The following is a 27399-nucleotide window of genomic DNA, read 5'->3' as shown; positions in this document are numbered from 1 at the left end:
CCGCTCATCACTCACTTCCTCACTGTAGAAGCTAGAGCTTGGGCCCAGATCCTATCCCACTATGTGCTACCTAGCACCCACAAGTCGTCCTTCACGGCGGATCTCGCCTTGCTTGTTTGGTGTGTTCTCACGGAGAGGCCGGTGAACATTCCGTTTCTTGTCAAGCAAGCGATGAGTCAAGTCCACGCCCGGGGTAATTTGCCATTTCCAGCATTGGTATCTGATTTAGTTGCTACTGCGGGTGTTCTTTGGGAAGCCAAGGACAGGAAGATTATAGTTCCGGCTAAGGGCGATGTGGTCCCAAGGCGGAAAATACTTACATCTTCCCATGAACAATTCAAGTCTTGACATAGCCCTTCCATCTACTATTCCTTCCACTTCATCATCACCACCACGGCAAAGATCCACACTTCAAAGGATAGAAGATTTTGATGCCAGGGCATCTTGGCTAGTTTTACTAGCCATTTTTTGTATGCTTTAGGTTGGTTTCATGCATTTTGTTAGGAAATAAGAAAGTATTTGGTTGAAAATGCATTCATACCATGATTCAAGCAAACATTCTGAATTTTGAATGATTTCATGAGAATTATGCATGAAATGAATGATAAAATAGATTATGCATGATCTCATGATTAAGAGCAAGACTTTGATGCACTTTGTTTGATTGATTTCAGGTAACAAGAAGCAGAGAAGAGCCACGTTAGTGGCTATGTTAGTACCACTAATGTGGCTATTAACGTGGAAGGAAGGAAAGTTTGGAACGTTAGTGGTAAAAGTAAACACCACTAACGTTAGCGAAGGGCAAGAAGACCCACATTAGTTTCCATGTTAGTTACATTAACGTGGGAACTAATGTGGAAGGAAAGGGAAACTCCAACGTTAGTGGAAAAAGTGAACGCCACTAACGTTTGCGAAGCCAAGAACACCCACGTTAGTGGCCACGTTAGTGCCACTAACGTGGGCATTAACGTGGAAGAAAGGAGGCAGCTGTGAAAATTAGTGAAAAAAATAAACGCCACTAACGCTTGCGAAGCAAAGAAGGCCTACGTTAGTGGCCATGTTAGTGCCACTAACGTGAACAATAATGTGGGCAAAATCTCACCTGGCAGCCTGACCATGCCTTCTTCAAACAAGCATAACATGAGCCAAAAAGCTCCAAATAGGGTGATTCCAGTGGCATTGGAAAGTAGGATTCCAGAGCTTTCCAAGCATCTATGGCACTACATGGTGGACACTAAATTTGAGGGAGAACACCTGCCCCGAAAGTGCAAAGATGAAGATGGTATCAACCTGTAGTAAGGCCAGCTGACCTCTTTGCCTTCCAAGATGTGTAACTCGAGTTGTAGAGCTCCAAATAATGCGCTTCCAATAGCATTGGAAAGTAGACATCTAGGGCTTTCCAACAATATATAATAGTATGGGGTGGACATTAAGTTTGAGCTCCAAAATCTGGAAATATTAATCCCCTAAAGGCTAACGTTATTGGCACTCACTTTTGCCAATAACGCCAACGACTATGCCAGCGACCCTGTCCCCTTCAAAGGAGCATAATTTGAGTTACAGAAGTCCAATCGAGGTGATTCCAGTTGCGTTAGAATGCTAACATTCAGAGCTTTCGAACGATATATAATAGTCTATGATGGGCATGAAATTGGGATACAAACAAGAGGCATTTTTTAAGCCCAAAAATACCAACTGGGTAGCAAGTGTGACGTTAGCCACACTAACTTCAGCACTAACGCCACACTTGTAGCGTTAGTGTGGCTAACGGTAGCACTAACGATTAGCCCTAGACCTCAACTTGATTCACTTCTCTTTCAAGGACCACCCAACCACAAGGAAGCGAGCCCACAAGTGTCAACCAATCAAGGTCACAAGAAGCATCTAGAATAGGAATTTTCATTTAATTGTAATTTACTTTTAGTTTCATTTCATTTTGTAATTTAGGAGAGCCTATATAAAGGCTTTAGTTTTTACATTCTGGAATTTGGGATTGGAGACTGGAATTAGGGATGGAAGAGGGGTCTTCGGAATCCCTCCCCTCACACACTTTTCCTGCTCATTCTTTTCTTTGTACTTTTCATTTATGAATTTTGAAGTTTCAATTTTAGTTTTAATCTTCATCTTTACTTTTCTGCACTTTCTTTCTTTTCTATTTTGGTAGAGCAATGATCAACTAACTCTTTTCATTAGGTTAGAGAGCTCTATTGTGATTCAATGGATTAATTGTAGTTTTTATTCTTCTTCTTCTTTCTTTTCTCTTGATTTTACTAGAGAGCTTTCGATCTTCATCCAATTGGGTAATTGTCTCGGAAGAGAAATTGCTCATACTTGGATTTTCTCTGAACCTTGGAAGAGGAATGAGGAGATCATGCTAGAAATGCTCTCTCACATTGGATTAGGTTGGGGGTTGGATGGATATTGTGACATTTAATCCTACCAATACTTTGATCTATGAATGTGTGTGGTATAATCAGTGACCAAACTTCATCTCTTCTCATGAGCAATTAAATCAAGGAATTGGGAAATTGTTCAAGCTTAGAGAGATTGGATTGCCAAGGAATTGGGATCCAATCACTTAAGATTGCCAAGGAGATCAATGAATGCATTGATTGAGGACGAGATGAGAATGAACTTGATCCGGAGGATTGCAATATCTCTTGATCCCAATGTTCATTTTATTTTTAGTTCTTATATTTACTTTTCTTGCCATTTTACTTTTCTGCACTTTATTACTTTCTTTACTTTTTTGCCATTTACATTTCCTTGTTACTTATCACTCCAATATGATTCGTCTAACTAGGATAATCAATTAACCATTGATTGCTTAATCCGTTAATCCCTGTGGATTCGACCTCACTCTATTGTGAGTTTTTACTTAACGACAATTCAGTATACTTGCTGAAGGGAAATTTGTTGAGAGACAAGTTCCCGTGCATCAAGTTTATGGCGCCGTTGCCGGGGATTAATTGTGATTAACAAACTACCGGTTAATTGATTTACTAGATTAGACACTTTTCTTTTGTCTTTGTTTTCTTTTGTTTCTTTACTTTCTTTTGCTAACTAACTGTTTGTGATATTGCCTCACTGGGAATTTCCTCATCTGTGACAAGGGGAATTCCAAATCTCTTTTATCTTGGTGATTGTTGTTTGGTACAGAGTATTTTGAAGAAAAATGGAATATAGATCATCTTTTGGTCAATCAAGTTACATGGGATACTTCTCACCACCACAAAATAATTCAGGTTATTATGATAATGGTGGTTGGGAATATCAAGAAGATGAAATGGGGTGCTTCCCAGGGTCACAAAATGGTTCATATTTTGATGACTTTGATCACTACTCAAGCTGTGCCTGGGAAGATCAAAACCAAAGAAATTTCACTTATTCACACCCCATTCATCAAGAGCCATCATCCTTTAATTATTCAACCTCACCTCCTAGCTTTCCGCATCAAAACCCTTCACCACTTGGACATGCCTCAACACAAAATTCCTTCCCACATCCATATAATTCATCTCACCACTCACACAATTCATTCTATTACACACAAAATTCTTCTCACAGTCCACAAAACCCATATCATTACCCACAAGAGTCATACCACTCTCAGAACATACAACCACAAAACAACCAATTCCATTCACAAAATAGCCACCATCAACCTCCAAATTCCAACCCAGTTGCACACCCTCCCCTCGAGGATAAGCTATCAAGGATAGAGAACCTATTGGCAATTCTCTTGGAATAATCTAAGGACATGAGGACTTTCAAAGAGGAAGTAAAATCCATTATGCAGAACCGGGGGGCTGCCCTTAAGAAGCTTGAGGCATAAGTTGGATATCTATCAATGTAAATCACTACCCGTAATTCTCTTAGTGGTACCATGGCAAACCCAAGGGAGGAATCAGAAGAACAAAAAAAGGAGGCACCCATACCAAGTGAGATTTCTATCAAGAAGGAGGAGGTTATGAGAGTATATAAGCCCAAAGCTCCATACCCACAGAGGCTACTAAGGGTGACAAAGGAACATGTAAACTCACTCCGAAAAGGCTCAATGCAACACCATGCAGAAGAAAGGGAGAAAGTCAATCAAGGGAGTCCACATTACTCTAATGACATAGACAGTTGCATAAAGGGTGAGTTCATTGAACCACCAATTCAAGAAGCTCTTGATGAAGAGGATGCTCCAACCATCATACAACACCTAAGTCCTGAAATCAAGGTGGTGAAGTGGTATACAAAATCGTGATCGTTCATTCCTTGGTAACGGCGCTAAAAACTTAATACGCACGTTCATAATCTTAGTTCTTTGTCACAACTTCGCACAACTAACCAGCAAGTGCACTGGGTCGTCCAAGTAATAAACCTTACGTGAGTAAGGGTCGATCCCACGGAGATTGTCGGCTTGAAGCAAGCTATGGTCACCTTGTAAATCTCATTCAGGCGGATTTAAAATGGTTATGGTGAATTAATAATTAAAATATAATTAAAATATAAAATAGGATAGAAATACTTATGTAATTCATTGGTGAGAATTTTAGATAAGCGTATAGAGATGCTTGTGTTCCTCCTGAACCTCTGCTTCCTGCTGTCTTTATCCAATCATTCCTACTCCTTTCCATGGCAAGCTTTATGTAGGGCATCACCGTTGTCAATGGCTACTTCCCATCCTCTCAGTGAAAATGGTCCAAAATGTGCTGTCACTGCACGGCTAATCATATGTCGGTTCTCAATCATACTGGAATAGGATTCAGTAATCCTTTTACGTCTGTCACTACGCCCAGCACTCGTGAGTTTGAAGCCCATCACAGCCATCCCTTCCCAGATACTACTCGGAATACCACAGACAAGGTTTAGACTTTTCGGATCTCAAGAATGGCCGCCAATAATTCTAGCCTATACCACGAAGACTCTGATCGTGAATCAGAAGGCTAAGAGATACACATTCAAGCTTGTTTTCATGTAGAACGGAAGTGTTTGTTAGGCACGCGTTCATAAGTGAGAATGGTGATGAGCGTCACATAATCATCACATTCAGCTTGTTCTTCTGTGCGAATGAATATCTTAGAGAGGAAATAGGCTCTTCAGTAACTTGCTCTTCAGTAATGTTTTCATCCTCTTCAGAGGATGAATACTCATCAGAGATCATGAAGGGCAAAAGGAGGTTCAATGGAATCTCTATGGTCTCTAGATGAGCCTCAGATTCCTTTTGTTCCTCAAAGGAAAACTCCTTATTGGTCACTGAGCGTTCCAGGAGGTTTTCCTCACTAGGATTCACGTCCTCCTCCTCCTCTCTGGGTTCGGCCACACCAAGTAAGGTAATGGCCTTGCACTCTCTTTTTGGATTCTCTTCTGTATTGCTTGGGAGAGTACTAGGAGGAGTTTCAGTGACTCTTTTACTCAGCTGGCCCATTTGTGCCTCCAAATTTCTAATAGAGGACCTTGTTTCATTCATGAAACTTAGAGTGGCCTTAGATAGATCAGAGACTATATTTGCTAAGCTAGATGGATTCTGCTCAGAATTTTCTGTCTGTTGCTGAGTGGATAATGGAAAAGGTTTGCTATTGCTGAACCTGTTTCTTCCACCATTATTAAAGCCTTGTTGAGACTTTTGTTGATCCTTCCATGAGAAATTTGGATGATTTCTCCATGAGGGATTATAGGTATTTCCATAGGATTCCCCCATGTAATTCACCTCTGCTATTGCAGGGTTCTCAGGATCATAAGCTTCTTCTTCAGAAGATGCATCTTGAGTACTGTTGGATGCAGCTTGCAATCCATTCAGACTCTGAGAAATCATATTGACTTACTGAGTCAATATTTTATTCTGAGCCAATATGGCATTCAGAGTATGAATTTCAAGAACTCCCTTTCTCTGAGGCGTCCTATTACTCACAGGATTCCTTTAAGAAGTGTACATGAACTGGTTATTTGCAACCATGTCAATAAGTTCTTGAGCTTCTGCAGGCGTTTTCTTTAGGTGAATGGATCCACCTGCAGAATGGTCCAATGACATCTTAGATAATTCAGACAGACCATCATAGAATATATCCAGGATGGTCCATTCTGAAAGCATGTCAGAAGGACACTTTTTGGTCAGTTACTTGTATCTCTCCCAAGCTTCATAGACGGATTCACCTTCTTTCTGTTTGAAGGTTTGAACATCCACTCTAAGCTTGCTAAGCTTTTGAGGAGGAAAGAACTTGGTTAAGAAAGCCGTGACCAGCTTATCCCAAGAGTTCAGGCTATCTTTAAGTTGAGAGTCCAACCATATTCTAGCTCTGTCTCATACAGCAAACGGGAAAAGCATAAGCCTGTAGACCTCGGAGTCAACCCCGTTGGTCTTAACAGTATCACAAATTTGCAAGAATTTGGTTAAGAACTGAAAAGGATCTTCTGATAGAAGTCCATGAAACTTGCAATTCTGTTGCATCAGAGAAACTAATTGAGGCTTTAGCTCAAAATTGTTTGCTCCAATGGCAGGGATTGAGATGCTTCTTCCATGTAAATTGGAATTTGGTGCAGTAAAGTCACCAAGCATCTTCCTTGCATTGTTATTATTTTCGGCCATGTCTCCTTCTTTTTCGAAAATTTCTGTTAGATTTTCTCCTGAGAGTTGTGCTTTAGCTTCTCTTAGCTTCCTCTTCAGAGTCCTTTCAGGTTCAGGATCAGCTTCAACAAGAATGTTCTTATTATCCTTGTTCCTGCTCATATGAAAAAGAAGAAAATAGAAAAGAAGAGGAATCCTCTATGTCACAGTATAGAGATTCCTTTTTGTGAGTAGAAGAAGAAAAGAAATTCGAACACAGAAAGAGGGAGAGGGTTCGAATTTTTAAGAAGAGAAGTGTTAGTAAATAAATAAATAATTAGAAGGAGATGAGAGATGGAAGAATTCGAAAATTAAACAAAATAAAATAAAAATATTTTTTGTTTTTTTTTTAATTTAAAATTAGTTAGAATTCGAAAATTTAAAAAAAAAAGAAATAAAATTGAATCAAATTAATATTTAAAATAAATAGTTAATTAAAAAGAAATTTTGAAAAAAAGGGGAGGGATTTTCGAAAATAAGAGAGAGAAAAGTAGTTAGGTAGTTTTGAAAAAGATATGATTGAAATAGTAAACTTTTAAAATCAAACAAAAAGTCAAGTAGTTAATTGAAAAAGATTTTAAAATCAATTTTTGAAAAGATAAGAAGTTAGAAAAGATTTTGAAATTGATTTTGAAAAAGATGTGATTTAAACTTATTTTGAAAAAGATTTGAAAAAGAAATTTAAAAAGATTTGATTTTGAAGATTAAAGTTGATTACTTGACTAACAAGAAACAAAAAGATATGATTTTAAAATTTAAAGATTGAACCTTTCTTACTAGGCAAGTAACAAACTTAAAATTTTTGAATCAATCACATTAATTGTTAGCATTAATTTCAAAAATAGAAATAAGAAAAAAGATTTTGAAAATAAATTTTGAAAATTTCAAAATTATGAAGGAAAAAAATGAAAAAGATTTGATTTTTGAAAAAGATTTGAAAAAGATAAAATTTTTAAATTGAAAATTTGATTTGACTCATAAGAGACAACTAGATTTTAAAAATTTTTGAAAAAGTCAACTCAATTTTTCGAATTTTATGAGAAGAAAAACGAAAAGATATTTTTTTGATTTTTGAATTTTTAATGATGAAAGAGAAAAATAATAAAAAGACTCAAAACATGAAAATTATGAATCAAAACACATGATGCATGAAAGAACACTTTGAATGTCAAGATGAACACCAAGAACTTATTTTTGAAAATTTTTTAAGAGAAGAAAAACATGCAAGACACCAAACATAGAAATTTTCAAACTTTAGACACTAACAAATTGAAAGTGCATATGAAAAACAAGAAAAGACACCAAACAAGAAAAATTTAAAGATCAAACAAAGAAATTCATCAAGAACAACTTGAAGATCATGAAGAATAAATGCATGAGTTTTCGAAAATTTTAAGAAAAATTAAAAAGATGCAATTGACACCAAACTTAAAATTTGACAAGACTCAAATAAGAAACACAATATTTTTGGTTTTTATGATTTTATTAATTTTTTTTGTATTTTTCGAAAATTATTTTGGGAAAAAAAATAAGAAACTCAAAATTTTTAATAAAGATTCCACGAATCATGCAATGTTAGTCTAAAGCTTCAGTCTAAAGAGGTTAGACAGGGCAGAACAAGCTTTAGCAGGACATTACATACAACAGCCAAATTAATGGGAATCAACTGACTCCTGTGATAGTAAAAGCATCATCTGAAACTCTAGAATTCATTCCTAAAAATTCTGAAGAACATAGAATAAAAATAAATTTTTTTTTGAAAATTTTTCGAAAATAAAAATAATAAAAACAAAAACTTAAAATTAAAATAAAATTACCTAATTTGAGCAACAAGATGAACCGTCAGTTGTCCAAACTCGAACAATCCCCGGCAACGGCGATAAAAACTTGGTATGCAAAATCGTGATCGTTCATTCCTTGGTAACGGTGCTAAAAACTTAATACGCACATTCATAATCTTAGTTCTTTGTCACAACTTCGCACAACTAACCAGCAAGTGTACTGGGTCATCCAAGTAATAAACCTTACGTGAGTAAGGGTCGATCCCACGGAGATTATCGGCTTGAAGCAAGCTATGGTCACCTTGTAAATCTCATTCAGGTGGATTTAAAATGGTTATGGTGAATTAATAATTAAAATATAAAATAGGATAGAAATACTTATGTAATTCATTGGTGAGAATTTCAGATAAGCGTATAGAGATGCTTGTGTTCCTCCTGAACCTCTGCTTCCTGCTGTCTTCATCCAATCATTCCTACTCCTTTCCATGGCAAGCTTTATGTAGGGCATCACCGTTGTCAATGGCTACTTCCCATTCTCTCAGTGAAAATGGTCCAAAATGCGCTGTCACCGCACGACTAATCATCTGTCGGTTCTCAATCATACTGGAATAGGATTCAGTAATCCTTTTGCGTCTGTCACTACGCCTAGCACTCGCGAGTTTGAAGCCCGTCACAGCCATCCATTCCCAGATCCTACTCGAAATACCACAGACAAGGTTTAGACTTTTCGGATCTCAAGAATGGCCGCCAATAATTCTAGCCTATACCACGAGACTCTGATCGTGAATCAGAAGGCTAAGAGATACACATTCAAGCTTGTTTTCATGTAGAACGGAAGTGTTTGTTAGGCACACGTTTATAAGTGAGAATGGTGATGAGCGTCACATAATCATCACATTCAGCATGTTCTTCTGTGCGAATGAATTTCTTAGAGAGTAAATGATGCAGAAATCCACTTCCGGGCCCACTTGGTGTGTGTTTGGGCTGAGCATTGAAGCTTTCACATGCAGAGGTCCTTTTTTGGAGTTAAACGCCAGTTTGTAACCTGTTTCTGGCGTTTAACTCCATAATAGAGCAGAAGGCTGGCGTTGAACGCCAGTTTGCGTCCTTTAAACTCAAGCAAAGTATGGACTATTATATATTTCTGGAAAGCCCTAGATGTCTACTTTCCAACGTAATTGAGAGCACGCCATTTGGACTCCTGTATCTCCAGAAAATCCACTTGAGTGCAGGGAGGTCAGAATCCAACAGCATCTGCAATCCTTCTTCAACCTCTGAATCTGATTTTTGCTCAAGTCCCTCAATTTCAGCCAGAAAATACCTGAAATCACAGAAAAATACACAAACTCATAGTAAAGTCCAGAAATGTAATTTTTATTTAAAAACTAATAAAAATATACTAAAAACTAATTAAATCATACTAAAAACTATGTAAAAACAATGCCAAAAAGTGTATAAATTATCCGCTCATCATGAAGGAAATCAACAAAAGCACTAAAAAGAGGATGGTGACCAAGAAAAGAAGGACAATATCCATGAAGAAAAAATGGTCAACCAAAAGCCATCCCACCCCTACCCCAACAAGCAAGTTTTCTCAAGCTAACAACAAAAGAAAGCTTGTTGGGGAGAGGCACTCAAAACAAGGGGCATTAACTGGCTACTCTTTCCTCTTGAGGTCATTCCTCTAAACAAACTGGAAGAAGAGGAAGAAAGTCATGAACAACATGTCAAGCTAATGACATTAAAAGAGTGCTTGTTGGGAGGCAACCTAACCGTAGGTAACATTTCCTTGCTTTGCTTAGTTTACTTTCAATAATTTGGCATATGATTGCATTCTAAGTTTGGTGTTGCCATGCAACAATTTGATTTTCAATCTTCACTGGGTACTTGCAACATTCTAAATTGAGAGTGTCACACTAAGTTTGGTGTTGCCACTTATCTTTCATGCAAGGTACCAAGCACACCACTTATTAATGAAATCAAAATGTCTCTATTTGTATCTCTTGTGCCTTTATTGTATCCTTAATCTTACTTGCTGAAACACATGCATACTCACACTTCATTCTAATACATTCATGATTCATCATAGACCCCATCACCACTATTTTAATTGTTGCTTGAGTATAAGCAATCATTCTAAGTCTGGTGTGGGAAGGGGAAGAATAGGAGGAAAAGGGCAACAACAATGAAGATGAACTACAAGGTGGTAAAGTTCCTTTTTCCTCTTACTTATTTCCAGCACTTTAAATTGCATGATTGTCTTCTATTTTCTTTTTATGCATGTGTGATTACTCCTTGTGAATAAGCATAATTTGATATTTGATTTGTAACATGTTGCTATGATATCATGATTATCATCTTGAATTTTACTTGCACCCAATATATTTAAGAATGCAACAAAGAAATCATTCTTTTGAAAGGAAAACGTTGAAGAATTTTATAAATCTTCGGGCAAGCAAAAGATTAAGAGGAGTGGAGGTTCTGATTGTATGATTGTGTATTAAGGTTGCATGTTTGTGAAAACTTGCATGGGAGCTCGTAGACAGGAAATGAAGTTTAGAGAAGTATTATGGAATTTCTCAAACATCTATTGATCCAAGAAGCAGTAACAAAAGAAAACAAAAGAAAAAGAAAAACAACGAACAAGCCCAAGGCTCTGAGCATCAATTACTAGGAAGAAAAAGAAAGAAACAAGAACTCAAAGAGTTATTGTCCTAGTTAAATGCTTGTGGTGGATTTGTATCAAAGAGTGAGGCTTGAGCAAGTAAATCCTAAGGGGTGCTTCAACACCTAATACCTTAGACCAACTGGTTTGGGAGTATTGATTGAAAACTTATCTAAAGAGCCGCTTTGAGACATGACACTTAGAGTCGAGGCCAAAATCCAAAAAGAAAGAAAAAAATGCTAGAAAATAAGTGCTACTTCAAGGTGACAATCTATAAAGAAACTTTCATAATTTCATTTGAATGAAAGTCCTAAGATCTAAGACTTCCAAAATGTAAGGACTAATGAGCACTTGAATCCTTGCATAAGCATACAAATTAGAGTTCATCCCACTGTCACTTATTCACTTCACCCACTAAGGCATCATAAGCAATTCTTTAATACATTCCAATTAAGAGAATTCTTTGTGCATAGTTCTTTTCTTGCTTGGGAACAAGCAAGATTTAAGTTTAGTGTTGTGATGCCAGGGCATCTTGGCTAGTTTTACTAGCTATTTTTTGTATGCTTTAGGTTGGTTTCATGCATTTTCTTAGGAAATAAGAAAGTATTTGGTTGAAAATGCATTTATACCATGATTCAAGCAAACATTGTGAATTTTGAATGATTTCATGAGAATTATGCATGAAATGAATGATAAAATGGATGATGCATGATCTCATGATTAAGAGCAAGACTTTGATGCACTTTATTTGATTGATTTCAGGTAACAAGAAGCAGAGAAGATCCACATTAGTGGCTACGTTAGTACCACTAACGTGGCCATTAACGTGGAAGGAAGGAAAGTTTGGAACGTTAGTGGTAAAAGTAAACACCACTAACGTTAGCGAAGGGCAAGAAGACCCACGTTAGTTTCCACGTTAGTTACATTAACGTGGGAACTAACGTGGAAGGAAAGGGAAACTCCAACGTTAGTGGAAAAAGTGAACGCCACTAACGTTTGCGAAGCCAAGAACACCCACGTTAGTGGCCACGTTAGTGCCACTAACGTGGGCATTAACGTGGAAGAAAGGAGGCAACTGTGAAAGTTAGTAGAAAAAGTGAACACCACTAACGCTTGCGAAGCAAAGAAGGCCTACGTTAGTGGCCACGTTAGTGCCACTAACGTAAACACTAACGTGGGCAAAATCTCACCCGGCAGCCTGACCATGCCTTCTTCAAACAAGCATAACATGACCCACAAAGCTCCAAATGAAGTGATTCCAGTGGCATTAGAAAGTAGGATTCTAGAGCTTTCCAAGCATATATGACACTACATGGTGGACACTAAATTTGAGGGAGAAAACTTGCCCCGAAAGTGCAAAGATGAACATGGTATCAACCTGTAGTAAGGCCAGCTGACCTCTTCACCTTCCAAGAAGTGTAACTTGAGTTGTAGAGCTCCAAATGATGTGCTTTCAAAGGCATTGGAAAGTAGACATTCGGGGCTTTCCAACAATATATAATAGTATGGGATGGACATTAAATTTGAGCTCCAAAACCTGGCAATATTAATCCCCTAAATGCTAACGTTATTGGCACTCACTTTTGCCAATAACACCAGCAACTATGCCAGCGACCCTGTCCCCTTCAAAGGGGCATAATTTGAGTTACAGAAGTCCAATCGAGGTGATTCTAGTTGCGTTAGAAAGCTACCATTCAGAGCTTTCTAACGATATATAATAGTTTATAGTGGGCGTGAAATTAGAGTACAAACAAGAGGCATCTTTTAAGCCCCAAAAATACCAACTGGGTAGCAAGTGTGACGTTAGCCTCACTAACTTTAGCACTAACGCCACACTTGTAGCGTTAATGTGGCTAATGGTAGCACTAATGATTAGTACCTGGACCTCAACTTGATTCACTTCTCTTTCAAGGATCACCCAACCACAAGGAACCAAGCCCACAAGTGTCAACCAATCAAGGTCACAAGAAGCATCTAGAATAGGAATTTTCATTTAATTGTAATTTACTTTTAGTTTCATTTCATTTTGTAATTTAGGAGAGCCTATATAAAGGCCTTAGTTTTTAGATTCTGGAATTGGGGATGGAAGAGGGGTCTTCGGACTCTCCCCTCACACACTTTTCCTTCTCTTTCTTTTCTTTGTACTTTTCATTTATGAATTTTGAAGTTTCAATTTTAGTTTTAATCTTCATCTTTATGTTTCTACACTTTCTTTCTTTTCTATTTTGGTAGAGCAATGATCAACTAACTCTTTTCATTGGGTTAGAGAGCTCTATTGTGATTCAATAGATCAATTGTAGTTCTTATTCTTCTTCTTCTTTCTTTTCTCTTGATTTTATTAGAGAGCTTTCGATCTTCATCCAATTGGGTAATTGTCTCGGAAGACAAATTGCTCATACTTGGATTTCCTCTAAACTTTGGAAGAGGAATGAGGAGATCATGCTAGAAATGCTCTCTCACATTGGATTAAGTTGGGGGTTGGATGGATATTGTGACATTTAATCCTACCAACACTTTGATCTATGAATGTGTGTGGTATAATCAGTGACCAAACTTCATCTCTTCTCATGAGCAATTAAATCAAGGAATTGGGAAATTGTTCAAGCTTAGAGAGATTGAATTACCAAAGAATTGGGATCCAATCACTTAAGATTGCCAAGGAGATCAATGAATGCATTGATTGAGGAAGAGATGAGAATGAACTTGATCCGGAGGATTGCAATATCTCTTGATCCCAATGTTCATTTTATTTTTAGTTTTTACATTTACTTTTCTTGCCATTTTACTTTTCTGCACTTTTTTACTTTCTTTACTTTTATGACATTTACATTTCCTTGTTACTTATCACTCCAATATAATTCGTCTAACTAGGATAATCAATTAACCATTGATTGCTTAATCCGTTAATCCCTGTGGATTCGACCTCACTCTATTGTGAGTTTTTACTTGACGATAATTTGGTATACTTGTGGTGCACGAAATTGTGTTCCATGTTCTTTGTACTTGTGTGAGATTAACAATATATAATTGTATTGAATCCTCATTGTGGCTCTATGTGTGGACACAACTCCGTTCAACTAACCAGCAAGTGCACTGGGTCGTCCAAGTAATACCTTACGTGAGTAAGGGTCGAATCCCACGGAGATTGTTGGTATGAAGCAAGCTATGGTCACCTTGCAAATCTCAGTCAGGCGGATTTAAACATGATACTTTATTAGATTAAAATAAACAATAAAAGGGATAGATATACTTATGTAGATTCATTGGCAGGAATTTCAGATAAGCGAATGGAGATGCTTTTCGTTCCTCTGAACCTCTGCTTTCCTGCTATCTTCATCCAATCAGTCTTACTCCTTTCCATGGCTGGCTTTATGTGATACATCACCACTGTCAATGGCTACTTTCGGTCATCTCACGGGAAAATGATCCAATGCCCTGTCACGGCACGGCTAATCGTCTGGAGGCATCACCCTTGTCAATGGCTTCATCTTATCCTCTCAGTGAATAATATGCTCACGCACCCTGTCACGGCACGGCTATTCATCTGTCGGTCCTCGATCATGCTGGAATAGGATTTACTATCCTTTTGCGTCTGTCACTAACGCCCTGCAATCGCGAGTTCGGAGCTCGTCACAGTCATTCAATCATTGAATCCTACTCGGAATACCACAGACAAGGTTTAGACTTTCTGGATTCTCTTGAATGCCGCCATCATTCTAGCTTACGCCACAAAGATTCTGGTTAGGAGATCTAAGAGATACTCATTCTAGCTTAATTCATGTAGAACAGAAGTGTTTGTCAGGCACGCGTTCATAGGGGAGATGGTGATGAGCGTCACACATAATCATCACCTTCATCACGTTCTTGGGTGCGAATGGATATCTTAGAAGAGAAATAAGAAGAATTGAATAGAAAACAGTAGTACTTTGCATTAATATTTGAGGAACAGCAGAGCTCCACACCTTAATCTATGGAGTGTAGAAACTCTACCGTTAAAAATACATAAGTGAAGGTCCAGGCATGGCCGAGATGGCCAGCCCCCTTGATCTAAGAACAATGCGTTCAAAGATGATCCTAAGATCCTAAGATGATCAAAGATGCCTAATACAACAGTAAAAGATCCTATTTATAATAAACTAGTCACTAGGGTTTACATGAGTAAGTAATTGATGCATAAATCCACTTCCGGGGCCCACTTGGTGTGTGTTTGGGCTGAGCTTAAGTGTAGCACGTGCAGAGGCCATTTGTGGAGTTGAACGCCAGTTTCTGTGCCAGTTTGGGCGTTCAACTCTGGTTTTGGATCCTTTTCTGGCGCTGGACGCCAGATTTGAGCAGAAGGCTGGCGTTGAACGCCAGTTTACGTCGTCAATTCTTGGCCAAAGTATGGACTATTATATATTGCTGGAAAGCCCTGGATGTCTACTTTCCAACGCAATTTGAAGCGCGCCATTTCGAGTTGTGTAGCTCCAAAAAATCCATTTTGAGTGCAGGGAGGTCAGAATCCAACAGCATCAGCAGTCCTTTTTCAACCTCTGAATCTGATTTCTGCTCAAGTCCCTCAATTTCAGCCAGAAAATACCTGAAATCATAGAAAAACACACAAACTCATAGTAAATTCCAGAAATGTGAATTTAACATAAAAACTAATGAAAACATCCCTAAAAGTAACTATATCCTACTAAAAACATACTAAAAACAATGCCAAAAAGCGTATAAATTATCCGCTCATCACAACACCAAACTTAAATTGTTGCTTGTCCCCAAGCAACTTAAAATCAAATAGGATAAAAAGAAGAGAATATACTATAAATTCCAAACTATCAATGAAACATAGCTGCAATCATATGAGCGGGACTTATAGCTTTTTGCCTCTTGAATAGTTTTGGCATCTCACTTTATCCATTGAAGTTTAGAATGATTGGTATCTATAGGAACTTAGAGTTCAGATAGTGTTATTGATTCTCCTAGTTCAGTATGATGATTCTTGAACACAGCTTCTTTATGAGTCTTGGCCGTGGCCCTAAGCACTTTGTTTTCCAGTATTACCACCGGATACATAAATGCCACAGACACATAATTGGGTGAACCTTTTCAGATTGTGACTCAGCTTTGCTAGAGTCCCCAATTAGAGGTGTCCAGGGTTCTTAAGCACACTCTTTGTTTTTGCTTTGGACCTTGACTTTAACCGCTCAGTCTCAGGTTTTCACTTGACACCTACACGCCACAAGCACATGGTTAGGGACAACTTGGTTTAGCCGCTTAGACCAGGATTTTATTCCTTTAGGCCCTCCTATCCACTGATGCTCAAAGCCTTGGGATCCTTTTTATTTGCCCTTGCCTTTTGGTTTTAAGGGTTATTGACTTTTTCTGCTTGCTTTTTCTTTTTCTTTCTATTTTTTTTTTCGCCTATTTTTTTCTCTTTTTTTTTTTTCTGCAAGCTTTTGTTTTTTTGCTGCTTTTTCTTGCTTCAAGAATCATTTTTATGATTTTTCAGATTATCGAATAACATGTCTCCTAGTCATCATTCTTTCAAGAGTCAACATATTTAACATTCTTAAACAACAACTTCAAAAGACATATGCACTATTCAAGCATACATTCAGAAAACAGGAAGCATTGTCACCACATCAATATAATTAAGCTAAGTTCAAGGATAAATCCGAAACTCATGTACTTCTTGTTTTTTTGAATTAAAACATTTTTCTTTTAAGAGAGGTGATGGATTCATAGGACATTCATATCTTTAAGACAAAGTTACTAACTACTAATGATCATGTAATGAAGGCACAAACATAGATAAGCACATAACATGGAAAATGAAAAACAGAGAAAGCAAGAACAAGGAATGAGTCCACCTTAGTGATGTCCTTGAGCTCTTCTATGTCTCTTCCTTGTCTTTGCTGCTCCTCCTTCATTGCTTTTAGATCTTCTCTGATTTCATGAAGGATGAAGGAGTGCTCTTGATGTTCCACCCTTAGTTGCTTCCAATAATTGTGTGGAAGAAAATGTATCCCCTGAGGTATCTCAGGGATCTCTTGATTTGCAGTCAAATGTTCTACCACTGAGCTATAGACCCTTGATGGAAGCTTTTGTCTTCCCTTTCCTCTTTCTAGAGGTTTCTCTGGCCTTAGGTGCCATCAATGGTTATGGAAAAAACAAAAAAGCTATGCTTTTACCACACCAAACTTAGAATGTTGCTCGCCCTCGAGCAAAAGAAGAAAGAATAGAAGAATAAGAAGAAGATATGGAGGAGATGGATGAGAGTGTGTATTCGGCCATATGGGTGGGATTGGGTGGGAAATAGATGTTGAATTTTGAAGGTAGTGGGTGTATGGATGTGAGTGGTAGATGGAAAACAGAAGGGATGATCATGAATGGAAAGAGAGATGATGAGGTAGGTGGGGATCCTGTGGGGTCCACAGATCCTGAGGTGTCAAGGCATTTACATCCCTGCACCAAATTAGGCATGTAAAATGCCTTTGCACACAACTCTGGGCGTTCAGCGCCAGGTTGGTACCCATTTTGGGCGTTCAACGCCCATTTGCTGCCATTTCTGGCGTTGAACGCCAGAACCATGCTTGTTCTTGGGCGTTCAGCGCCAGGATGCTCCCATTCTGGGCGTTCAGCGCCAGAACTATGCTCTGTTCTGGCGTTTGAACGCCAGGCAGATGCTCCTCCAGGGTGTGATTTTTCTTCTGCTGTTTTTGATTCTGTTTTCAATTTTTATATTTATTTTGTGACTCCACATGATCAAGAACCTAAGAAAACATGAAAAACAATAAAAATAAGAGTTAGATAAACATTGGGTTGCCTCCCAACAATCGCTTCTTTAATGTCAATAGCTTGACAGTGGGCTCTCATGGAGCCTCACAGATGTGCAGAGTTTTGTTGAAACTCTCCAACACCAAACTTAGAGTTTGGATATGGGAGTTCAACACCAAACTTAGAGTTTGGTTGTGGCCTCCCAACACCAAACTTAGAGTTTGACTGTGGGGGCTCTGGTTGACTCTGCTTGGAGAGAAGCTTTTCCTGCTTCCTCTCCATGGTTGCAGAGGGAGATCCTTGAGTTTTGAATACAAGGGAGTTCTCATTCCATTGAAGGAATATTTCACCTCTGTCAACATCAATCACAGCTCTTGCTGTGGCCAGGAAAGGTCTTCCTAGGATGATAGATTCATCCTCTTCCTTTCCAGTATCCAGGACTATGAAATCAGTAGGTATGTAAAGGCCTTCAACCTTTACTAATACATCTTCTACTTGTCCATAAGCCTGTCTTCTTGAGCTGTCTGCCATCTCTAGTGAGATTTTAGCAGCTTGCACCCCATAGATTCCCAGTTTCTCTATTACAGAGAGGGGCATGAGGTTTATCCCTGAACCAAGATCACACAGAGCCTTAAAGATCATGGTGCCTATGGTACAAGGGATTATGAACTTTCCAGGATCCTGTCTCTTCTGAGGCAATGTCAGTTGATCTAGATCACTTAGTTCATTGATGAACAAGGGAGGTTCAACTTCCCAAGCATCAATGCCAAACAATTTGGCATTCAGCTTCATGATTGCACCAAGAAACTTGGCAGTTTGCTCTTCAGTGACATCCTCATTCTCTTTAGAAGAGGGATACTCATCAGAGCTCATGAAGGGCATAAGGAGGTTCAATGGAATCTCTATGGTCTCTAGATGAGCCTCAGAGTCCTTTGATTCCCCAGAGGGAAGCTCCTTATTGATCACTGGACGTCCCAGGAGGTCTTCCTCCTTGGGATTCACGTCCTCTCCTCTCCTCACAGGTTCGGCCATGGCACTTATGTCAATGGCCTTGCACTCTCCTTTTGGATTCTCTTCTGTATTGCTTGGGAGAGTACTAGGAGGGATTTCAGTGATCCTTTTACTCAGCTGGCCCACTTGTACTTCCAGATTTCTAATGGAAGATCTTGTTTCATTCATGAAACTTACAGTGGCCTTGGATAGATCAGAGACTAGATTTGCTAAATTAGAAGCATTTTGTTCAGAGTTCTCTGTCTGTTGCTGAGTTGATGATGGAAAAGGTTTGCTATTGCTAAACCTGTTTCTTCCACCATTATTAAAGCCTTGTTGAGGCTTTTGATCCTTCCATGAGAAATTTGGATGATTTCTCCATGATGAGTTATAGGTGTTTCCATAAGGTTCACCTAAGTAATTTACCTCTGCTATTGCAGGGTTCTCAGGATCATAAGCTTCTTCTTCAGAAGATGCTTCTTGAGTACTGTTGGATGCAGCTTGCATTCCATGCAGACTCTGAGAAATCATATTGACTTGCTGAGTCAATATTTTATTCTGAGCCAATATGGCATTCAGAGTATCAACTTCAAGAACTCCCTTCTTCACAGGCGTCCCATTGATTACAGGATTCCTTTCAGAAGTGTACATGAACTGGTTATTAGCAACCATGTCAATGAGTTCTTGAGCTTCTGCAGGCGTTTTCTTTAGGTGAATGGATCCACCTGCAGAAGTGTCCAGTGACATCTTTGATAGCTCAGATAAACCATCATAGAATATATCCAGGATGGTCCATTCTGAAAGCATGTCAGAAGGACACTTTTTGGTCAACTGTTTGTATCTTTCCCAAGCTTCATAGAGAGATTCACCTTCTTTCTGTCTGAAGGTTTGAACATCAGCTCTAAGCTTGCTCAGCTTTTGAGGAGGAAAGTACTTGGCTAAGAAAGCCGTGACCAGCTTATCCCAAGAGTTCAGGCTGTCTTTAGGTTGAGAATCCAACCATAATCTAGCTCTGTCTCTTACAGCAAAAGGGAAAAGCATGAGCCTGTAGACTTCAGGATCTACTCCATTAGTCTTAACAGTATCACATATCTGCAAGAATTCAGTTAAGAACTGAAAAGGATCTTCAGATGGAAGTCCATGAAACTTGCAGTTCTGCTGCATCAGAGAAACTAATTGAGGTTTCAGCTCAAAGTTGTTTGCTCCAATGGCAGGAATAGAGATGCTTCTTCCATGTAAATTGGAATTAGGTGCAGTAAAGTCACCAAGCATCCTCCTTGCATTATTATTATTTTCGGCTGCCATCTCCTCTGCCTGTTCGAAAATTTCTGAAAGGTTATCTCTGGATTGTTGTATTTTAGCTTCTCTTAATTTTCTCTTCAGAGTCCTTTCAGGTTCTGGATCTGCTTCCACAAGAATGTTCTTATCCTTGCTCCTGCTCATATGACAAAGAAGAAGGCACAGAAAAATAATAATAATAATAGAGATCCTTTATACCACAGTATAGGGATCCCTTTGTGAGTGGAGGAAAAGAGGGGGAGACAAAGGATGTAATGTACTGGAAGAAACACAACTGTGAGGAGGCTTTGAGATGTGAGGTGAGATGTTAGGATATGAATGAATAAATAGAATGAGATGGGGGAGGGATAATTTTCGAAAATTATTTTGAAAAAGAGTTAGTGATTTTTGAAAATGGTTTTTGAAAAATTGTTAGTAATTTTCGAAAATTAAGTTTTAAAAATTAAAATAATTAATAAATTAAAAAGAAATTTTTGAAAAAGGGGAGAGATATTTTCGAAAAATGAGAGAGAGAGAGTTAGTTAGGTGGTTTTGAAAAAGTTAAGAAACAAACAAAAAGTTAGTTAGTTAGTTGAAACAAATTTTGAAAAGATAAGAAGTTAGGAAGTTAGAAAAGATATTTTGAAAAGATATTTTTGAAAAAGATAAGATAAGAAGATATTTTTGAAAAGATATGATTGAAGTTAGTTTTGAAAAAGATTTGATTTTTTTTTTTAAAATCTCAATTAATGACTTGATTCATAAGAAATCACAAGATATGATTCTAGAACTTAAAGTTTGAATCTTTCTTAACAAGCAAGTAACAAACTTCAAATTTTTGAATCAAAACATTAATTGATTAGTTATTTTCGAAAATTTTATATAAAAATAAGAAAAAGATTTTTGAAAAAGATTTTTGGAATTTTCGAAAATAACTAATAATTTTGAAAAAGATTTGATTTTTGAAAAAAGATTTTGAAAAAGATAAGATTTTCAAATTGAAAATTTGATTTGACTCATGAGAAACAACTTGATTTTAAAAATTTTTGAAAAAGTCAACTCAATTTTCGAATTTGATGAGAGAAAAAGGGAAAGATATTTTTTTGATTTTTGAAATTTTTATGATGAAAAACATGAAAAATATGCAATGCATGAAATTTTTAGATCAAAACATGTGATGCATGCAAGAATGCTATGAATGTCAAGATGAACACCAAGAACACTATGAATGTCATGATGAACATCAAGAACATATTTTTGAAAAATTTTTAATGCAAAGAAAACATGCAAGACACCAAACTTAGAATTCTTTAATGCTTAGACACTAAGAATTCAAGAATGCATATGAAAAACATGAAACAACACAAAACAAAAAATCATCAGGATCAAACAAGAAGACTTACCAAGAACAACTTGAAGATCATGAAGAACACTATGAATGCATGATATTTTCGAAAAATGCAAGATGCATATGCAAGTGACACCAAACTTATGATATGACTCAAGACTCAAACAAGAAACACAAAAATATTTTTGATTTTTATGATTTTCTAATTTTTTTTGGATTTTTATTTTATATTTTTCGAAAATTAAAAGGAAAAATAAGGATTCCAAAATTTTTAATATGAATTCCAGGAATCTTGCCATGTTAGTCTAAAGCTTCAGTCCAGGAATTAGACATGGCTCACTAGCCAGCCAAGCTTTCAATGAAAGCTTCAGTCCAAAACACTAGACATGGCCAATGGCCAGCCAAGCTTCAGCAGGTGATCGTGGATCAACAGCGGGTAGATCAGGAACAGTAGCAGGTGGATTAGCTCCAACTAGCTTGCTCTTGATAACCAATTGCAAGCCTCAGTCCAAATGAATTTAGACATGGCTTTACAGCCAGCCAGGCTGCAACATATAATTACATGGGCTGGAGTGATTAGTTGAATACCAATCCCAAAGAAGTTTGGGTATGGCTTTACAGCCAGATATGATTCAACATATTTCATGAAACACTAGAATTCATTCTTAAAAATTTTGAAGCCATAGAATAATTTATTTTTTGAAAACATTTTTATTTTTTTTCGAAAACATATGAGAGATTTTTGAAAATATTTTTGAAAAATTTTTTTTTGAAAATAAAATAAAAAGAAAATTACCTAATCTGAGCAACAAGATGAACCGTCAGTTGTCCAAACTCAAACAATCCCCGGCAACGGCGCCAAAAACTTTGTGCACGAAATTGTGTTCCATGTTCTTTGTACTTGTGTGAGATTAACAATATATAATTGTATTGAATCCTCATTGTGGCTCTATGTGTGGACACAACTCCGTTCAACTAACCAGCAAGTGCACTGGGTCGTCCAAGTAATACCTTACGTGAGTAAGGGTCGAATCCCACGGAGATTGTTGGTATGAAGCAAGCTATGGTCACCTTGCAAATCTCAGTCAGGCGGATTTAAACATGATACTTTATTAGATTAAAATAAACAATAAAAGGGATAGATATACTTATGTAGATTCATTGGCAGGAATTTCAGATAAGCGAATGGAGATGCTTTTCGTTCCTCTGAACCTCTGCTTTCCTGCTATCTTCATCCAATCAGTCTTACTCCTTTCCATGGCTGGCTTTATGTGATACATCACCACTGTCAATGGCTACTTTCGGTCATCTAAGAGATACTCATTCTAGCTTAATTCATGTAGAACAAAAGTGTTTGTCAGGCACGCGTTCATAGGGGAGATGGTGATGAGCGTCACACATAATCATCACCTTCATCACGTTCTTGGGTGCGAATGGATATCTTAGAAGAGAAATAAGAAGAATTGAATAGAAAACAGTAGTACTTTGCATTAATATTTGAGGAACAGCAGAGCTCCACACCTTAATCTATGGAGTGTAGAAACTCTACCGTTAAAAATACATAAGTGAAGGTCCAGGCATGGCCGAGATGGCCAGCCCCCTTGATCTAAGAACAATGCGTTCAAAGATGATCCTAAGATACTAAGATGATCAAAGATGCCTAATACAACAGTAAAAGGTCCTATTTATAATAAACTAGTCACTAGGGTTTACATGAGTAAGTAATTGATGCATAAATCCACTTCCGGGGCCCACTTGGTGTGTGTTTGGGCTGAGCTTAAGTGTAGCACGTGCAGAGGCCATTTGTGAAGTTGAACGCCAGTTTCTGTGCCAGTTTGGGCGTTCAACTCTGGTTTTGGATCCTTTTCTGGCGCTGGACGCCAGATTTGAGCAGAAGGCTGGCGTTGAACGCCAGTTTACGTCGTCAATTCTTGGCCAAAGTATGGACTATTATATATTGCTGGAAAGCCCTGAATGTCTACCTTCCAACGCAATTAGAATCGCGCCATTTCGAGTTCTGTAGCTCCAAAAAATCCATTTTGAGTGCAGGGAGGTCAGAATCCAACAGCATCAGCAGTCCTTTTTCAACCTCTGAATCTGATTTCTGCTCAAGTCCCTCAATTTCAGCCAGAAAATACCTGAAATCACAGAAAAACACACAAACTCATAGTAAAGTCCAGAAATGTGAATTTAACATAAAAACTAATGAAAATATCCCTAAAAGTAACTATATCCTACTAAAAACATACTAAAAACAATGCCAAAAAGCGTATAAATTATCCGCTCATCAACTTGCCGAAGGGAAATTTGTTGAGAGACAGGTTCCCGTGCATCAGATTTACACCGGAAGCTTGATAGATATGAGCGGCGCAATCAATGCCGATACACTTACATCAAGAAGCTTCTGCGTTGTGTTATCCCTAGCATGGAGGAACCCGAAATATTCACATCCACCTCAAACCCAAGTGACGGGAGCTCTGAAGGAGAGGATAGTGACGGTTCCGGTCCCGACCGCCCTTTGTGCATTGTTCGTAGCACGGAGGACCGTGCTAATTTTTAAGTGTGGAGAGGTTGTTCGACCGATCTCCATGGGTAACAATCTTTTCCTTTCAATACCCATGGATTTATCTTTTGCTTAGTAGTTAGTACATTGTTAGTACACTGCATGTAGAGTTAGTTTTGCTTGTAAATACTCCTTGCATGATAGCTAGTTTCTATAGAGTTGCTTAGTCAAAACAATAACTTCTTCCCCAAGAAACTGTGTTTTGGGGTACCCTACCAATTTTTGAAATATTTTTTTGCAGTAAACTTGCTTTAAGAATGTATTTTGGAACAAAGTGATTGAGCTAAGAACACAAGCATGTAAGTTTTGAGCCTATTGCATGGTTACATCTTCTAACCATTAATTCCCATTCTTGTGTGCATATCTCTCTCTCTATGATTGTGATCCTTGCTTTGTCTGATTCTATATGTCCATTACTTCGTGTATGAATGCATTTACATGATTGAGGCCATCATTTCAATAGTCACTTTTCCCAAATGGCCTTAACCCTTTTATCTACCATTGCTAACCAATTTTGAGCCCATGATAAACCCTTTTTGTTCTTAAATAGAGCACATCAACAACCCTAAGTGAAAAACCATGAATGTCCCTAAATTTGGATCCTTGATTAGCTTAGGTAAGTTAGGATGTGTGTCATTCAATTAGGAGGGTATACTTGAAAAATTTGGGTAGATATATAGGTGTATAATTGTAGTGTAATTGAAATTCTAGGATTTGGGAACATACTCATGTATTGAATGATTGAACTATATGCATTGAAACTTTTGTACATAAAGCCCCAAGAAAAGGGGATGATTAAAAAAAAAAAAGAAAAGAGCAATAAAAGGGGACAAAGAAATGCCAAGACAAAAGTAACGAAAACAATGCATATGGAATGTGAATTGAAAAGAATGCATGAGTATGCAAAAAGTGAAACTCAAGGGTAGCTAGGTAATGTATTATAGTTGTATAGGTTGTTGTATGTGTCTAGTGGGATCCTAGGTTAATCAAGGACTCAAATTTTAAGCTCACTTGGCCATATACATCCCTACCTTCACCCTAGCCCCATTACAACCCATGAATAAGACCTCATGATACTTGTAAGCATGCATTAAGTAATTGTTGATTGTTAGATGAAATACAAATCTTGGAAAGCATGATTAGGAGAAGATTGAGTGACGAACCCTATACACTTGAGCGAATAGAGCGGATACACTTCCGGTGAGGGTTCGATGCTCAATTCTTTGTTCTCAGCTTTCACAAGCGTTCATCTAGCAAGTTATATGCACCCATTAGTGATGTTCAATTTGGTAGGATTCATGAGCTACATACTATTTTCACCTCATATGTTCGCATGTGTTCTTGGAGGATAGATTTACCCTTGACCAAGTAGGTAAATGATTTCACATTAGTTGCATGCATTCACTTAGGTAGTTTGCATTTCATAAACCCTTTCTCACCATGATCTTTGGTCTTTTTATTTTAAGCATGAGGACATGCTTGGTTTAAGTGTGGGGAGATTTGATAAACCCCAATATTGTGGTTTATATTGTGAAGAATTCGGGGGGTTTTGATATAAGATATTTGCTCGATGGTCTAGAATTTCTTCTTATAGGAAAGAATTACTTCGTTGTAAGCATAGCTCCAAACCAACAAAAAACTCTCACATCAAAAAAAAAATTTATCGGTTGTCACAAAGAACAAACCCCAATAAGAATTAACCGAAGTATTTAGACTCTGGGTCGTCTCCCTAGGAAACAATGTAATGCTTAATTATTGGCTATGAAGGGGGGTTTTGGGGGGGGGGGTTTTGGTTCATGAGATGGCAAGAAAGTAAATTGAGTGAATAAGTAAAGAAAGCAAGATAAAGAACTCTTGGCTAAGACTTGGGTAATTGAAATCACCATCCTTGTCAACAACCCGAATATTGATAATTATGAGAGACCAACCTATTAAGTCTACTTCCCAAAAGCCTTAAGTATGTAACATTTACTCCTAAGCGTGAAGTACGTCAAATAGGTTTGAGTACATCAACCCTTAAGTCCTAACCTACCTACTAATTAACTTAGTAGTGGGTTAGCATCAATGGGTATCAAATTGATCACCATGGGTTCTCAATGGACCAATTCCATCATACTCAATGACTCAAGTTTATCCAATTTCCTTGGCTTAGACTAAGAGTTGACAAAACTACTCAAAAATTAAAGAGAACATTTCATCAAACACATAGAGTGCACTAAAAGTAAACATCATAATTTTGCAAAAATAATAAAATCTAACAACTACTAAGTGCAAGAAAAGTAAGATCACAACTCAACTCATCAATTAAAGAGACATCAACATCAAAATTGTATTAAATGTAAACCAAATCTAACATGAGTTCATCATTACAAAAGAGAGCAAAATGAGAAATTAACATCACAATTAAGAGAATCAAGATGTAGAGATGAGAAATTATAAAAGAAACAAGATGAAATCAAATAATTAAACATGAATCTAAGATAATCTAACCTAATCCTAACCTAATTCCAGAGAGAAAAGGGAGCTTCTCTCTCTAGAAACTAACTAAAGGCTCATGTTGGCTAAACTAATTGCTCCTCCTTTGCTTGGACTTCAATTCTGCATGAAATACACTCAGAAACAAGTTGGATTTGGGCCTGGACAGCTCAGAAATTGCCCCCCAGTGTTTTGCTTTTAAGTGGGCCATGTAAGAGTATTGGTGCGTGCGCGCCATGTGCGTGTGCGCGTCAATTGGCAAATTTTCCATCCGCGCGGATGCGGCATGTACGCGTGTGCGTCTATGGGCGACACCACTTTTTGCGCGTGTGCGTCCTTTGATGCATTCCCAATCATTGTTTCTTCATGCATTCTCCCCTTTGTATGCTTTTCTACTCATTTCTTTCATCCAATACTTGCCTTATAAACCTGAAATCACTCAACACACATATCAAGGCATCGAATGGAATTAAGGTGAATCAAAATTACCAATTTAAGGCCTAAAAAGCATGTTTTTACACTTAAGCAAAATTCAAAGAAGAATTACAAAACCATGCTATTTCATTGAATAAATGTGGGAAAAGGTGGTAAAATCCCCCAAAATAAGCACAAGATAAATCACGAAATCGGGGTTTATCAAATCTTCTCACACTTAAACTAAGCATGTCCTCATGCTAAAATCAAGAAAGAAGCAAAGGGTGTTAACATTTATTCAATGCAACTAACTAAATGCAATCTATCTATATGCAATCTATTTACATGATGCAATGGCTTAGTCAAAATAAATCAATTTTCAAGAATATACATGCAAGCACAAGGGCTAAGGTATTAGCAATCAAAGCAAACCACAATTGGATTGAATCATTTGAAAGAGTTCATAAACTTGCAAGAAAAGATGATCATGGGTGGAAACATGTAATTAAGCGATTGAACCCTCGCCGAATG

General features: G+C 37.7%; 2 non-coding genes across 2 annotated transcripts; both read left to right on the top strand.

Annotated features, from left to right (window-relative positions):
• The first annotated feature begins 6073 nt into the window (after nucleotides 1–6073).
• On the top strand, nucleotides 6074–6181 carry LOC148580013 (small nucleolar RNA R71). The gene has a single exon (XR_015894392.1). It is a non-coding gene; the product is annotated as a small nucleolar RNA R71 (small nucleolar RNA).
• Nucleotides 6182–19591: 13410 nt separating this feature from the next.
• Nucleotides 19592–19699, top strand: LOC148580012 (small nucleolar RNA R71). Its single transcript, XR_015898921.1, has one exon. It is a non-coding gene; the product is annotated as a small nucleolar RNA R71 (small nucleolar RNA).
• Nucleotides 19700–27399: the final 7700 nt, after the last annotated feature.

Source organism: Arachis ipaensis, chromosome B10, assembly GCF_059453495.1.
Source record: "Arachis ipaensis isolate K30076 ecotype BB chromosome B10, ASM5945349v1, whole genome shotgun sequence".
Lineage (NCBI taxonomy): Eukaryota > Viridiplantae > Streptophyta > Magnoliopsida > Fabales > Fabaceae > Arachis > Arachis ipaensis.
This window is presented reverse-complemented; position numbering and strand designations above follow the sequence as displayed.